Source organism: Cydia strobilella, chromosome 10 (genome assembly GCF_947568885.1).
Source record: "Cydia strobilella chromosome 10, ilCydStro3.1, whole genome shotgun sequence".
Taxonomy (NCBI): domain Eukaryota; kingdom Metazoa; phylum Arthropoda; class Insecta; order Lepidoptera; family Tortricidae; genus Cydia; species Cydia strobilella.
Window position 1 is genome coordinate 13,408,078 of NC_086050.1, and position 16,198 is coordinate 13,424,275.

Consider the following 16,198-nt stretch of genomic DNA (forward strand, 5'->3'; position numbering starts at 1 on the left):
AATTGAGATGTTGAATTTGTGAGTACACAATTGAGATGTTGAATTTGTGAGTACACAATTGAGATGTTGAATTTGTGAGTACACAATTGAGATGTTGAATTTGTATGACGTCAATAAAGCCGAGGAGTGTACGAGAGGGCAAGGAGTGTGCTTGAAGAAAAATAACGGCAGACTTTTTGGCGCTACTTTCACAGGAAGATTGTTTTTATTTCACTTATGCTATAAAAACAACATAAAATATTATGTTAATGTTAACATCGCGAGGCTAGACAGTAATTTTATGTTACTTTTTTCAGGTAAGTAAACTAATAGCCGACCTTACGAGTCAAATTAGTAAATAATCCTTTAGTTTTCCCTACCTACATTATACAGTATGACAATAACAATAACTATCTTGTCACTGAGTTATTTTCGTGGTGTCAAGAACCATATTAATTAACGTATTGAAAACTTACTTGTGTTTAGAGTGGTCGTCCGCTGTCGGCGTGATCAGAAGCACATAGTATCACAAGGGCACCGAGAGTTTGTTGTGCCGGCGGCGTTGGAGGTGGTGAAGGCTTTAGCGGAGCGGCGACGGGGGTGCTTCCGGGACGTGCGCTCTGGCCGGCGGCGGGCAGGTACTGGAGCCGGGCGGGCGCGGGCGCGGGCGGGCGCCGCCGAGCGCGCGCCGCCCACGGCCGGCCGCCGCCGCCGCCGTCGCCGCCACCGTAGCGCGTCACCGCAGCACCTACCCCATAATCTTAAAAATCCACGTTGAACATTGCTATTCATCAGATTTATCAAACATCGAATACTCTTACAAACTTATGTACCTACCAGTATACTTGACTTAGTCATGTATCTTACCAACGACTACATTGTTTATTTATTTTGGAATCTAATCTCTAAATTATACATAATTATAGATTTTTTGTCATAGCCTTCGACCTGGCACAAGATCCGAGTCAGTAACTGCGTGTTTCCATGTACCTAGTGCTTTCTCAGGCAATGTGAGGATATGATAAAAGTGTTTTGAGGAATGAATTCCCAGCAAGCTGGAAATCGTTTTAATACCTTTATATTGATATTGGTCATGGAAATTTGTTCATTGGCTCGCGGGCTATGAGGCATTTCGCAGGGCTCTCCTATTTCAAATAGCTATATAAGAATAAATTACACAACGCTTTTGGAATAAACTATAGTTTAGAGTTGCTTCTCATTGTATTAGGTACAGTTGTGTGCAATATAATAGCAGTCAATAATAAAATGAAAATTAGGGGAAAACTATAACTTTACGAGAAGATTAATTATATTGAATCTTTTTTTATATTCTTCTGCATTGCTTGACATTGCTTCAAAATTAACTGTAACATTTACTTAAATAATATTAAAAAAAAAAAAAAATTATCATATAAACCGGCTGTTTTACTGACTCGCGGAAATTCTTATAAAAATGTAGAACCCTGTGAAAGATATTTCGGTTTTCGTGATATATTTTTTACTTCCAATATTATTTAAGTAATTTTACAGTTAAGAGTCCCCGGCAAGCTCGGCCGAATTGCACCTTTTCATACAAACGTAATAATTCCGCTCTCATTTTAAAACTACGTTTTGGATTGTAATGAAACTTTGTACTTACAATGACATGAGGTATATCTAGGTCTGAAATGAGTTTATATAGCTCCAGTTTATAAAACAAACGAACTAGAGCAAAAATAAGTTTTGTATGAAGAACTTAAATTCGCTGTATTTTTTTAACAGTGGTATCAGAAGCTACATAAACTAATTACTGACATAGATATACCTTACCCTATTGTAAGTACAAAGTTTCAGAGAAATCTAGTCGTTTTAAAATGAGAGCGGAACTACGTTTGTATGGAGAACCGAGCTTCCCGGAGACCCTTAATTTTGAAACCATGTCAAGAATTATAAAAAACCGGCCAAGTGCGAGTCAGACTCGCGTTCCAAGGGTTTCGTATATTACACAATTAAAACAATGTATTTTTTATGTGAAACGTGAGTGAAATGTCTTTAAAAACCCGTAGGGGTCGGATCAAAACTAAGTAATTAAGCCCGACGAACGCTTGACTGCACATTTCTAATAGGTTTTCCTGTAATCTATAGGTAAAGATCTATTTTGTGTATTTCTTTCAAAATTTTTGACCCAGTAGTTTCGGAGATAAAGGGGGGGGGAATGGTCATTTTTTGCCTATTTTCTTGAATAACTTCTAAATTGTTTATCCTCAAATATAAAAAAAATATATTTGAGATTCTCACAATGAGTTCTTTCATTTGATATGTAGCACGATATAGTTTGAAAAACTTTATTTTTTAATTTTCACATTTACCCCCCCTTAGTGGCCCCTATGTTTAAAATTCATTTGTTTAAGTTACATGATCGTCTTTGGGTCATAAGCTTACATATGTTTACCATATTTAAACTTAATTGGTCCAGTAGTTTCGGACGCGCACGAGTGATCCTATAAGGGTGCCGTTTTTTCCTTTTGAGGTACGGAACCCTAAAAAAAGATCCAATATAATTCATCTACACTTATAGTTTTCACCTAATTTTCATTTTCTTATTGACTAGTAGGGGTCATCCATTAATTACGTCACACGTTTAGGGGGGCAAGAAAATGTGACATGTTGTGACAAGGCGGAAGGGAGTCACAAACTTTGTTCCAAATGCCCCATAGTCGTGACACTTTTACATGTTGTTGGTCGTGACAAAATCAAAAAGACGCCACCTAGTGTCAACATTTCTTAACCTTTTCTAAGAGCTCACTAGATGACGTTCTAGGTGAGCTCTTAGAAAAGACACTAGGTTCGTGTTCTTCTCTCACTCTCACTGAGCTTAAGCATGAGCGATATGGATGTTCGTGCTCGGGACCGCGGATATCATTTTTTGAATTTTAATTTTTTGTAGTAGTAGTAGTAGTAATCACTTTATTGTACACAACACAGGTTTACAAAAATAAATTATAGTAATGGAAGTACAAAGGCGAACTTATCCCTATAAGGGATCTCTTCCAGCTAACCTTCGAGTAGATGAGTGGAAAACTATAGCCAGGTCAGATAGACAAACTTACAGGATGTACAAATTAATATTTAAAAAAAGAAATAACACTAAAGATTAAAATACATAAAATACATACTAGCATATATACATACAATACTAAATATATATTATAATATATATAAATATCACAAGTGTAAGAAAATAAAAATAAAGGTTAGTACTTAACCAGATCACGCTGATTGGAAAGCCAAAGCTTCTTCAGATTAGCCTTGAGTGACGCTACAGACTGGGACTGTTTGAGCGACAGGGGCAACTCGTTCCACAACTTCACAGCGCGAACCGTGAAAGAATTTGCATACGATCGCGTCTTATTAGGAGGAATAGCAAGCATGTTTAATTTTTTGTAAGTTTTAAAGCAGAAAAAAGTAATCGCCGAGTTCTCTTAAAAATAAAATTGCGTTATTTTTAAAAGCAATTTTCATATTTTTACCTTTTGTGCATAAATTATTACAAATTTTAAAGTGCGTAATTTTTTTCTATCGAGCGAGTCAAAAAATCAGGATTCGAATCTCTGAAATCCTCAAGATTGCTAATTAAATTTTTGGTAACAGTATTGCTTAAAAAAGCGGTACGATTTTTCAAAAAACTCGCTCTGACTTTCGCGTTTTGAATTCATTAAATCACATTTTCAATCGAACCAGTCCAAACCAGAATCCAGTGAAACCTGTGTCAAACGTCGGTTACTAAAGGTAACAAAATAAATTCGCGCTAGACCCGATTGTAAATGTGATTTAATATCCGGTCTCTGAACCTAGGGCACCTTAAATAAAAATGTGCCTTAAATGTTTTGTTATACTTCAAATCTACTTTTATGGCTATGATTGTGGTCAGACAAGTCCAATTTTACGTTTCGAAAATTTTATTATAGTTATACCTACTCCAGTAAACATAAAGTCGCTTAGAGTTTTGAATGATTCACGGTTAGTTTCACTAGGCTTATATTGACCGGGATATAGACCGTGATTACCTTTTGTATTATTTGTGAGCTCTCTATATTTCGACGCAGTTACATGCATCACCTGATGGTCTCATCGGAAGATCAGCGCTGGAAGTCACCAGTAATATACTGAGATGAGGCCATTTCGTGGCACTTTAATCTTATTTTATGTTGTAATGGCGCGCCTAGCCGCGCATTACAACATCATGCAACGGCCACGTGACAGACAGCGGAGCTACCTATCGAGCCGCGACCACCGATCGAGTGCCAGCCCACTCGCCCCACCCGTCGCGCGCCGGGCCGAGCGTATAAAAGCGGCGCGCGCCCATACAACAGCGTCAGTTGGGCTCACCGCCTTCTGCAGTGAGGACAGCTGATCTCCCGGTCGAGCCGGCGTGTTTTCAGACGCGTAGGCACCCGGTTCCCCTCCGACCCTTCCTGCTTCCCGTAGCCCAGTCAGAGCCGGCGTGTTTTCAGACGCGTAGGCACCTGGATTACGTACCCCATCCTACCCTGTATCTTGGTCCGAGCCGGCGTGTTTTAGACGCGTAGGCACCCTTGATACTCCCTATCGCCCTGGTCAGAGCCGGCGTGTTTTAGACGCGTAGGCACCCTAGGCGCTCCCCCCCCCGATTCGCATATCCTTCCCGTCTCGCCATCCCCTTCACTCTTAGGGGATACCGTTCCCAAATCCGCGAGTAGCTTAGGGTCCGCGCCGTACCGTTACAATAATTAGAAGCCACCCCGCGTCGTACCTAGTTTAGGATACCTAGACTTAAGGAATCTTAATTTATAATAAACCGGCATAAAAGCCCGCCGATTTGTATTACAACATTAAAACTGTGTTTCCTTATTCTCACTCTGCACCCTCTCTCTCCTCTGAGCTAAATAGGAAACCCTTGCTCCCGTCTGGAACAAGGGAGGTGTATGAGGTCGCGCCCGCCCCGGCGAACGTGACCCCATCACATCTGGCGCCCAACGAAAAAACTCACATAGGAGTCCATAAGGTATCCTGGAAGGAACCATTGCTCGAGTGAGGACAGAATAAATAAATAAATAAATATTTAACATATACCGCCCCGTGTACTCATATATTCCATACAGCCGCTACACGTAGCATCACCGCACCGAGGCAACTGGGACTGTCGCATCCCGCCCACCCGTAGAGTACACCTAGCCCGCACAGAGGTACACCAGGACCCCCGACACGCTCCATCCAAGTTATAAGGTTAAAAAAAAAAAAAAAACACTCCCGCACGGACAACCGTGCACCGTACAACCGCTGCTTACCGGTAGGTATTAGAAATGCCTACAAGGTGGATATACCGACTGAAAAAACCTGAATATTAATACAAGAAGCCACGGCACGTGGCGTACCGACTGAAGGCTTAACCATAGAGGAGATACGTAAGGGTTTGGTGGAGATCCTGAAGGAGGAAGAAGCCGAAAAGATGGCAGAAAATAACGCTAAGGTAATAACAAAGCTAATAAAGGAGTGGAACCTGTCATTTGAGACCACAGACAACGCCGTCGAGTTCATCGAAAGATTGGAAGAGCTCATCGACGCCAGCAAGGTCGGAAAAGAGGACATACTACCCGCATTACCACGCATCTTAAAAGGTAGGGCACTGCTCTGGTACAGAAATTACGTAGACTCATGGACCGATTGGAATCAATTCCTGCAAACATTTAAGCTGTACTACTACCCGGCCAATTATGAAGAGGATCTCATAGCCAAAATTGTCACTAGAAAGCAAGGAGCCCAGGAGAGGTTTACCGACTACGTCACAGACATTCTGACGCTGATGCGCAGGTACGGAAGTCTCGACGAAGCAGCGAAATTACACCGCATCCACGAGAATATGTTACATAGCTACAAGCTATACATCAAAAGGCAAGACTATAAGACCTTACCAGAACTATTGAAATTAGGAACCGAGTATGAAAATATAAGGACACCCACGTACGGTGCAACGACGTCGTCAGGAGCGTGGCGAGACGCCAGCGACAACAACAAATGGAGGGAGGACAAACAAGCAAGTAGCGAACAAACGACCCAAGGTAGGGACGACCGACGCAGCGACAACCAGAAACCGAAACCCGAACCGAGAGAGAGTACGAGCCACACAGTGCATCCGAAGTACGACCCCAAGACCAGCTGCTGGTCCTGTGGGAAACCGGGACATAACGCGGACGCCTGCAGGGGCAGACGCCAAGTGTTTTGCAGCCAGTGTGGAAAACTGGGAGTGCTGAGTAAGGCCTGCTGCAGGAAAGCAACCTGGATAGGGCAGGAAAAGCTAGGAGCAGCCGATAGCCCACAGGCGAGCGACAACCGCATATACACCGATTTGCACATAATGGGAAGAAACTACCGAGGCGTAATAGACACAGGATCCACCAACTCGTACATCAACCAGCAAGTATATAATGAATGTAAGAACATCGCGTACCAAAATAAGCTAAAAACAAGAGAAGTAATACTAGCGAATGGGACCAGGACACAAACCCACAACAACTTGTTGGTCGACATAGAAGTCAAAGAGGTAAAAATCAGACACTGGCTGAGGGTGCTGCCGTCAGCGACGGACATTATAATAGGAATGGACGTCCTGAAACGACTTGGAATGTCTATAAAATGGCCAGGAGACAGCCAAGACTCAGTCGACCGTGATGACAAGAATACCCAGAGAAAAAATCCGAAAAACGGAGAGGACAAGCAAAAAGTAGACACTCCAGAAGAAAACCAGAATAGCATAACCGCCGAATCCAGTCAACAGCAGCCAACCACACCGCTCACAAAGGTACAACACAGAATTAAACTAAAGCAAACAGAACCCGTAAAACAAAGATATTATCCACGAAATCCGAAGCAGCAAGAAATACCCGACAAACACGTGAGTGACATACTTCAACAGGGCGTGATCGAAACGCCACACAGCCCACATAGTTTCCCCGTCGTACCAGTGGAAAAACCGTCAGGTCAGTACCGATTCCGTGCAGATTACCGTAAGCTTAGCCAGATATCCGAAGAAGATGCGTACCCGCTATCACAGGTACATTTCGGTAAGATTGACCAGACATCCGGAAAAGCAGCCGCAAACCGAATCACGCGCCGCCGAGCAAAAGCGAACCTTACGCAGCACACACAGAGACTAGCGACAAAATACAACCGGAAGAAGAAAATTCGAAAAACACAAACCACGCAGCGCGGACACGAACCGACTTCAGAAATGGAACATGGGACCCTTAAACGTCAATTTATTAGAAGAAAAATAGATATACGATGGATACCAAAAAGTAAGTTACAGATCGCCAGCCCCCTGGCACCGGCACCGTCCTCGAGACCAGACACGGAGGGCGGAAACAAGAAAAGGACGCGCAGGGCGGGCAGAAAGAGGAACGGCGGCCAACAACACGGCCATACGAGAAGGCCGCGAACGCGGCAGGCGCACCCGCCCTACGAACGTCACAGCAAAAGAAAAAAGGGGGGAAAAGAAGACTAAATAAAAAAAATTGTGAAGTGAAATAATATAAAAATATAACAGTGATTATATTAAAGTACCGTAATAAGAAAAACAAATAGTGTAGTAAAAAAAAAACCGTAATAGTGTAGTAAAAAAAAAAACGTCAGCAGATTTAAGTACCGTAGAAGCATTAAAAAAAATGTGTATAAAAAAAAAAACCTATTGTTTAAATAAAGTAAAGTAATAAAATGAAGAATAATTACCGTGCAATCAAAAGTGTGACCAGTAAACCGCAATAGATACTTAATATAAACATAAATAAACCCGCGACATGGTGAATAAATAGAATAAAATAATACAAGCACATAGAAAGAATAGGTTACAGACCAAGTAAGTACATAACAGTGAACGTGAATTGGTAACATTAAGTCAAGTGAACAACAATATAGTGGGAATATACTTACAAAAAATAACTTTAAAAAAACAAGACGCGGGTCAAACAGAGAACGTAGGCTCAAAATAAATAAACGTGTTGCAAATAGGAAGACGAATACTTAGAATAAATACAAAAATGAGAGATAAACATAATAGCATCCAGTAAATAAAAAAATAATAATAAAAAAAAAGAAAAAGAAATGGTATCGTCTTTCAGCCAGCATATTCTAACGGTGATTTTTCCCCATAGGTAAAAATCTCCAGACGGGTGACGGGACTGTAATGGCGCGCCTAGCCGCGCATTACAACATCATGCAACGGCCACGTGACAGACAGCGGAGCTACCTATCGAGCCGCGACCACCGATCGAGTGCCAGCCCACTCGCCCCACCCGTCGCGCGCCGGGCCGAGCGTATAAAAGCGGCGCGCGCCCATACAACAGCGTCAGTTGGGCTCACCGCCTTCTGCAGTGAGGACAGCTGATCTCCCGGTCGAGCCGGCGTGTTTTCAGACGCGTAGGCACCCGGTTCCCCTCCGACCCTTCCTGCTTCCCGTAGCCCAGTCAGAGCCGGCGTGTTTTCAGACGCGTAGGCACCTGGATTACGTACCCCATCCTACCCTGTATCTTGGTCCGAGCCGGCGTGTTTTAGACGCGTAGGCACCCTTGATACTCCCTATCGCCCTGGTCAGAGCCGGCGTGTTTTAGACGCGTAGGCACCCTAGGCGCTCCCCCCCCCCCGATTCGCATATCCTTCCCGTCTCGCCATCCCCTTCACTCTTAGGGGATACCGTTCCCAAATCCGCGAGTAGCTTAGGGTCCGCGCCGTACCGTTACAATAATTAGAAGCCACCCCGCGTCGTACCTAGTTTAGGATACCTAGACTTAAGGAATCTTAATTTATAATAAACCGGCATAAAAGCCCGCCGATTTGTATTACAACATTAAAACTGTGTTTCCTTATTCTCACTCTGCACCCTCTCTCTCCTCTGAGCTAAATAGGAAACCCTTGCTCCCGTCTGGAACAAGGGAGGTGTATGAGGTCGCGCCCGCCCCGGCGAACGTGACCCCATCACAATGTTTTCTTTTGTATTATGTAATGTCTTGTTTGTTTGTGCTTACGAATAAAATCTCATACTATTCTATTCATCATGTTCACGGGTGACTGAAGATAGTTCCCGTCCCCCAGTTCCCGTTAAAATTTGGAAGAGGTACGTGGATGATGTGTTCTGCATAATTAAGGGTGGTAAACAGGAAGCTGAACTGATGCTAGGACACCTTAATAGCATGCACCGATCCATGTCGTTTACACTGGAAATGGAACAAGAAAGGAGTATTGCGTTTCTGGATGTGAGACTGAATGTTACAGGTTGTGGCATGCTGGGACACTCAGTCTATAGGAAACCGACTCACACGGACCGCTATTTACACGCGAGCTCGCACCATCATCCCAGACAGTTAAACTCGGTTGTGGCATCACTGACTAATCGAGCACACGGTCTGTGTGACTCGCTACATCTAAACCAGGAGCTGAATCATGTTCAGAGTGTCCTGAAGATGAATGGCTTCAGAGTTAAAGATAAAGATAAAGATAAAGATAAAAATCAATTTATTCAAGTAGGATCTGTTGGATCACTTTTGCATCGTCAAAAATCTACATATTATCTTACACGAAATTAATACTAAACTAGAAATAAAGCATGCATACGCATAAAGTGCGATTACCTAATGGTAGTTACATAAAAATTATACATACCTACTTGTGGGCTGAATCAGCATTTTGCATCGTCAAAAACAAAATTATAAGCACAATAATCAAATTCTAACAATAATAGGTATATAATAAATTTACAATAATTTCCAAAACAGACAAAAAAAGAAGTTTTAGGTAGTTACATTAAACAGTTATTTAAAGGTCTAATTTATATAAAAATAATTAATTATTAAGCTTCATGCAGTCGTTCTTGTTTTGATTCAATTTAGGCCAAGCAGTTTTATCGTTAAGATAGTCTTCGACTCTGTAGTATCCTTTTTTCACTAAGGAGGTTTTTAAATATTGTTTTAAAGCTTTCATTGACAAATTAAACACCTCTTTGGGCAATTTATTATAGAATAATATACATTGTCCCGGAAAAGATTTATAAATTTTACGCACACGAAACTTGTGCATTGCAATTTTATGATTGTGTCTAGTACTATTCATTTTCTTAAAGGAATCTATGTGCTTAAGAGCATAGACAATACACTCGTAAATATATTGAGATGCTGCTGTTAAGATGTTTATTTCTTTAAATCGATCTCTTAATGATTCTCGAGACCCCATCTTGTAAATAGACCGGATGGCTCTCTTTTGTAGAACAAATATTGTTTGTATATCCGCTGCCTTACCCCACAGTAAAATTCCATATGCCATTACACTATGAAATTGGCTGAAATATACTAAACGTGCCGTCTCTACGTCAGTCAACTGCCTTATTTTTCTAACTGCGAAAGCTGCTGAACTTAATTTGCTGGCCAATGACGATATATGTGGACTCCATTGCAAATTTGTGTCCAAAGTTAAACCCAAAAAGATGGTTTTATCAACTAACTCCAGACGCTCTCCATTCAAATGAATATTTACGTTATTGTCAAGCTTAACATTAGGCAATGTGAATCGCATGCACTTGGTTTTTTGGGGATTAAGTAGCAGGTTGTTCTTTGTAAACCAGTTTAAAGCTTTCGCAAGAATATCATTGATGTTGTCGTAATCAACTGTATTTCTATTTACTTTAAAAATTAAAGATGTATCGTCTGCAAATAGAACAATTTTGCAGCTATTTTCGACAAAGGAGGGCAGATCATTAATATAAACTAAAAAAAGAAAAGGCCCTAAAATAGAGCCTTGAGGCACTCCTAATTTGACAGGCGCTCCGCTAGATTGTGTTCTATTTATGACTACTGTTTGAGACCTATAACTAAGATATGATGAAATTAGTTTTAAAGCATTTGCAGACAACCCGTAGTGTTTCAGTTTTAATAGAAGAGTACAATGTTCAACGCAGTCAAACGCCTTTGAAAGGTCGCAAAATATGCCTATTGCGTCGCAAGAATCCTCCCATATGCTGTAAATATATTTAATGAGTTCTGAAGCAGCATCAGTTGTAGAATATCCCTTCCTGAATCCAAACTGTTGGCAGTGAAATAGATTATTGGCTTTAAAATAATTCTGTAACTGTTCCAGCATAATTTTTTCAAAGACTTTACTCAAGGCAGGCAGAATTGATATAGGGCGAAAGTTTGTTACGTTGTTTCTTTCGCCTGATTTGTATAAAGGTACAACTTTGCTTAGTTTCATTAAGTCTGGAAACACTCCCTGTTTTACACAACCATTAAAAATATATGTTAAATAAGGAGAAATTAAATCTATTATATTATCAAGAATTTTCACAGTTAACATTGACAAGCGGGACACAAAAACCAAGCGCCTCACTCATCGCGTTGAGAGACAGCCAGCGTTTATGCCGAACGTCAAGGGTGTGACAGACAAGATATCAAAAATACTAAATAACTACTCTGTAAAAACTATCTTCACCCCGCACAGGAAAATTGCACAATTTCTGCGGTCGCTTAAAGACAATTTTTTCCTGGAAAAACCTGGTGTATACAAAGTTGAGTGCAGCTGTGGTAGTTCGTACATTGGGCAGACCAAACACACTATTGCCTGCAGAATTAAAGAACACATTGCTGCGGTCAAGAACAATGACGTTCGCAAGTCAGCTATTGCTCAGCATCTCCTTGAGTCGGGTACAAATCACTGGACCGAGTTGCATAGTCCCAAGGTCATTTCGACAGAACGCCACCATATACCAAGATTGGTAAGAGAAGCCGTTGAAATTCACAAATACAAAAATTTCAATCGTGAAGATGGGTTTAAACTGTCAAATGTGTGGAATCCTGTGATTTGTTTGTGTAAAAAACCAGTGATATCCGAATCAAACACGCGTAGTGACACCGTGAGTGTAGTGTGTTTGGACAGACCAACGAGTGTGAACGCGACCGGACCAACAAGTGTGAATGCGACCGATGGTAACGTTGAAAGTGAACGCAGCCGACGCGCAAGAATGAGGGTAGACCGAGCGCTGTCTACACAACTTTGAAATCTTCAGTCACCCGTGAACATGATGCATGTAACTGCGTCGAAATATCGGGAGCTCACAAATAATACAAAAGGTAATCACGGTCTATATCCCGGTCAATATAAGTCTAATAAAGTCGCTTATTATGTTCTAGAGCATAAAGTAAAATCATCTATTACGACCCTTAATGACTTAGCAATAAAGTGGAAAATCTACCATACAAACTGCCAGCCCTGCCGGGGCGCCCACAACCGGCGCGCTTCCAACCGGCGTGCCCCGCGCCCCCGACACAACCGAGTACAAATTTCTTTAGTCTTAATAAATACTGTAAAATAACCTAATATATTGGATATTTTTAAATGTATATTTTACTCACAATCAAAGTGAAAAACAGTGTATAACTCAGGCATAAATGTCCATTTTTATCCTCGACTATAGTGGTCCTCGCTGAGCTCGGACCAATAAATTGCCTCGGATAAAAATGGATCGCCTTATGCCCTTTAATCTAACCCGTTCGTATAAAAATACCGCAAATCGATGTACAGGTTAGCCGTTTGGCACACACATACTAGAGGTCAAAACAAAATTTTTGACCCGCAGTTCCTAAAAAAATTTCGCTGGGGGGAGTGGTAAAACATTTTTTTTGTATGAAAAAACAAAGAATTTTCCAAAACCTATCGTGTGTGGTATCATACGAAAGGGCTTTTTGAGGCGATTCTAAAAATATATCACATCATTACATTTCGGGCATTTTTTTTAAATTAAAACAAAAAGAATTTTCGAAACATACCAAGTTTGGGCTCCTCCAGACACGATATGGCTGTTTTTTTTTTTACAATATACGACAAATGATACGTGATATCCTCATGTCTAACCCCAAGAAAGCAATTTTGAAAATAATATCATTAACAATTTTTTTTTAATTTTTCAATTTTAATTTTAATCATTTTATGATTAATATGTACCGTATCTGCAGTATAGTTCCATAAGCCTCGTGAAATAGGTATTGAAGTAGAACTGTGTCACTTTGTAAAATTGAAAAAAAAAAAAAAAAATTAATGATATTATTTTCAAAATTGCTTTCTTGGGGTTCGATATCATGATATTACGTATCATTTGTGGTATATTGTACAAAAAAAATCAGTAAGGTATATCGTAGCTGGAGGATACAACCTTGATATTTTGTGTCAATAACAACAAATTATACCAACTGATGAAAAGGCGCAGTTAAAGGGTTAAAGAGGTATTTCCCGTTGGATATATGGATATTACGTATCATTTTATGATTAATATGTACCGTATCTGCAGTATAGTTCCATAAGTCTCGTGAAATAGGTAGTGAAGTTGTACTGTGTCACTTTGTAAAATTGAAAAATTAAAAGAAAAATGTTAATGATATTATTTTCAAAATTGCTTTCTTGGGGTTAGACATGAGGATATCACGTATCATTTGTGGTATATTGTACATAAAAAAATCAGCCATATCATGTCTGGAGGAGCCCAAACTTGGTATGTTACGAAAATTCTTTCTGTTTTAATTTAAAAAATATGCCCGAATTGTAATGATGTGATATACTTTTAGAATCGCCTCAAAAAGCCCTTTCGTATGATACCACACTCGATAGGTTTTGGAAAAAAAAAAAAAAAAAATCCATACAAAAATTTTTTTAGGAACTGCGGGTCAAAAATTTTGTTTTGACCTCTCGTATGCGTATGCCAAACGGCTAACCTGTACATCAATTTGCGGTATTCCTTTGAAATTAGGGTCGAGCGGCTTCCGCTACTTGTTTTACAATCTACTATTAGCACCATCTACAACAGTAATGATTCTCGCGGCGGCGTTGTATGGAGTTGTCAGTATTCTTAAGAGAAAAGGGGACGGCCGTTTCTCCTTACAAACGTAGCCCTCATTTTCCTCTCTGGATTTGACATTATGGAAAATATTTTTACATAATTTGATGTATATTAACCATATCTATGTCTCTAAGTTTGACTTTTTCTGGATTTTTGATTATTGTAAAACTTAAGCGCGAACAACTGGCAAAAAAATTTTTTGTGACACACTTTTATTGCTGACTGTACTTCTTCTCATTTGCATGTCTATCGAGTACTTCTTAAGACCTTTCTGATGAGCCTAAACTTGATGTGTTTGTGTTTTTCCATCGAGGAGTTCCTTTGTCTATCTACCGGCTGCATCATCAGAACACCTTCATGTTAGCATATTATTGCATTGTCACCGGAATAACTATAGAACTCCAAATTTCAACTGAATCGGATACCGGGAAGTGGTTCAAATTTTAGGTTCAAGATTTGAAGCACTATATATACATACAAAGGTATATGTACGCAGTGAAGCTAAATAAAAGTGTGTAAAAAACACTTTTCATACAATAAATATGCTCCTAACTTATAATCATTAAAATTTGGAAAAAAAAACAAACGTAGGGGCATTGCAGTGCTGTGGTTAATATATAATAATAAATAAAAATGTTTATTGAGTTCGCACAAACAAACGTAATTATAACTGGGCAGGTGCCTCTTCTTAAAGGTGAAGGTGGTTTGTCCATTTCTGACTGCCGCTGCACTGCAGTTGCGACGTGACGCGGTGCCGCACTACTGAGGCAGCACGACTGCGGCTGTTGCGGCGTGCAGTCGCAGTTGATGGCTTGTCAATGTCAAGTCATATAATGTCAGACGTACAAATAAAATACTAATTTACTTTTGTATTTTTTACGTGAAGAAGCGAGTGACGATAATGCTACATGCTACATGAAAAAGAAGACCAGTTTGCCTTTCTACAATAGTCAGAGTACAACGAAGGCATCTACGCAATATTAATAAAAAATCTGATATTTAATGGTGATCGTTTATTCAGATAATATTGCCGATTAAATGAAAAGCAATTTAACATTGAATGAGACTTAATAATTGACGAAATACAATCAAATTACTCAAATGAAATTAATGCAGAGGAAAAATTATTCTTAACATTAAGGTAAGTTCACAATGTGAAATTTTCTTCCCCATCCTCTTGCCTAAATACGTGACCACCAGGTGACCACCGCACACAGCAATCCGATCTGATGAATAAAATTATTTTTAAGAGCTATAAGTAATTGCGCAATTTACACTTCATATTGTCAAGTTTCCTATTTGAAACTGAAACACAAATTAAAATCCCTCTTGTGTTGCAGGTGTCCATGGGCGGCACGGCACTTTATGATATGACCGTGCATCCATATAAAACTTGACGGGCGAGACAAGAAATCCTTTATGAAGAAAGCTATTTCCCTCACCTTGGCCGATAGAAAGAACTTCTAATAAATTAATTTGAATAATAAATGGTTTCCTCGTGTTGGTGTGATGAAAAATTGCGTGTTGCACTGTAACAAAGTTTGTTTAACCCTCATGCCTTAAGACCCCCGCAACTGTAAATATTCTAAATTTTAAACCATTCGCTTCTCTCGTGGTTCAATTTTGTATCCTTTCATATGTTTGGATATCAATATATTACCAGGAGGTATTAAACAACATTTTTGCTCCTTGTAATAAAAAATAATGATTGCTTCGTTTATTTAGCTCAGGAATGGCTTTGCAAATTTTGCAATGACAAAATTAGAAAGTGTCGCCATAAACGACATTATATAATATGATATTACGACTAGAGTTGCCAGGAATATTCGGCAACTATTCGGCCTATTCGGCCACTTTGCCGATTATTCGGTATTCTATTTGCCTCTCTATCGCTCGTGCCCTGTCGAGCTTATAGCTATCCTCGCAAAACTACGAAAAATTAAAAGAACAGTTTATTTAATGAATTTATCATGAAATGATAAAAAAAATCACGTAGGAAAATATAGCTTGGCCAGGATTAGGGATAATTACGCGAAACTGCGTAGGGGGCGCACGGGCGCCAGTACCACAATCTGAGGGTCTAAGATCGCAAACCAAGATGAAAATCGAAATTTCGTTATCTAACATCTCTGTCACACTTGCATATTCGAGCGATAAAGAGGCAGATAGCGAAATATCGGATTCGCGTTTTCCGGTAGGTCCTCTGTAAACAAACCGCCTTGATGCATCAATGTCATATTTTGTTATCTTTGAAAACTTGTCAAAAACCTATTAAAGGTACAGTATGTATACTACAGTATCATGGAGACTATACCACGTGTTTCCTGTAACAGG

The 16,198-nt window shown here is 40.0% G+C and overlaps 2 protein-coding genes across 2 annotated transcripts in view; both read right to left on the reverse strand.

Annotated features, from left to right (window-relative positions):
• LOC134744690 (uncharacterized) overlaps nt 1–607 on the reverse strand; it is a 199,046-nt gene extending 198,439 nt beyond the window's left edge. The window contains exon 1 of the mRNA XM_063678599.1: nt 456–607. The gene's annotated coding sequence lies outside the window, so the exon portion shown is untranslated. The remainder of the gene's footprint in view (nt 1–455) is intronic.
• The window catches only part of LOC134744616 (spondin-1-like), a 313,657-nt gene that overhangs the window by 4,128 nt on the left and 293,331 nt on the right, over nt 1–16,198 (reverse strand). The window lies entirely within an intron of this gene.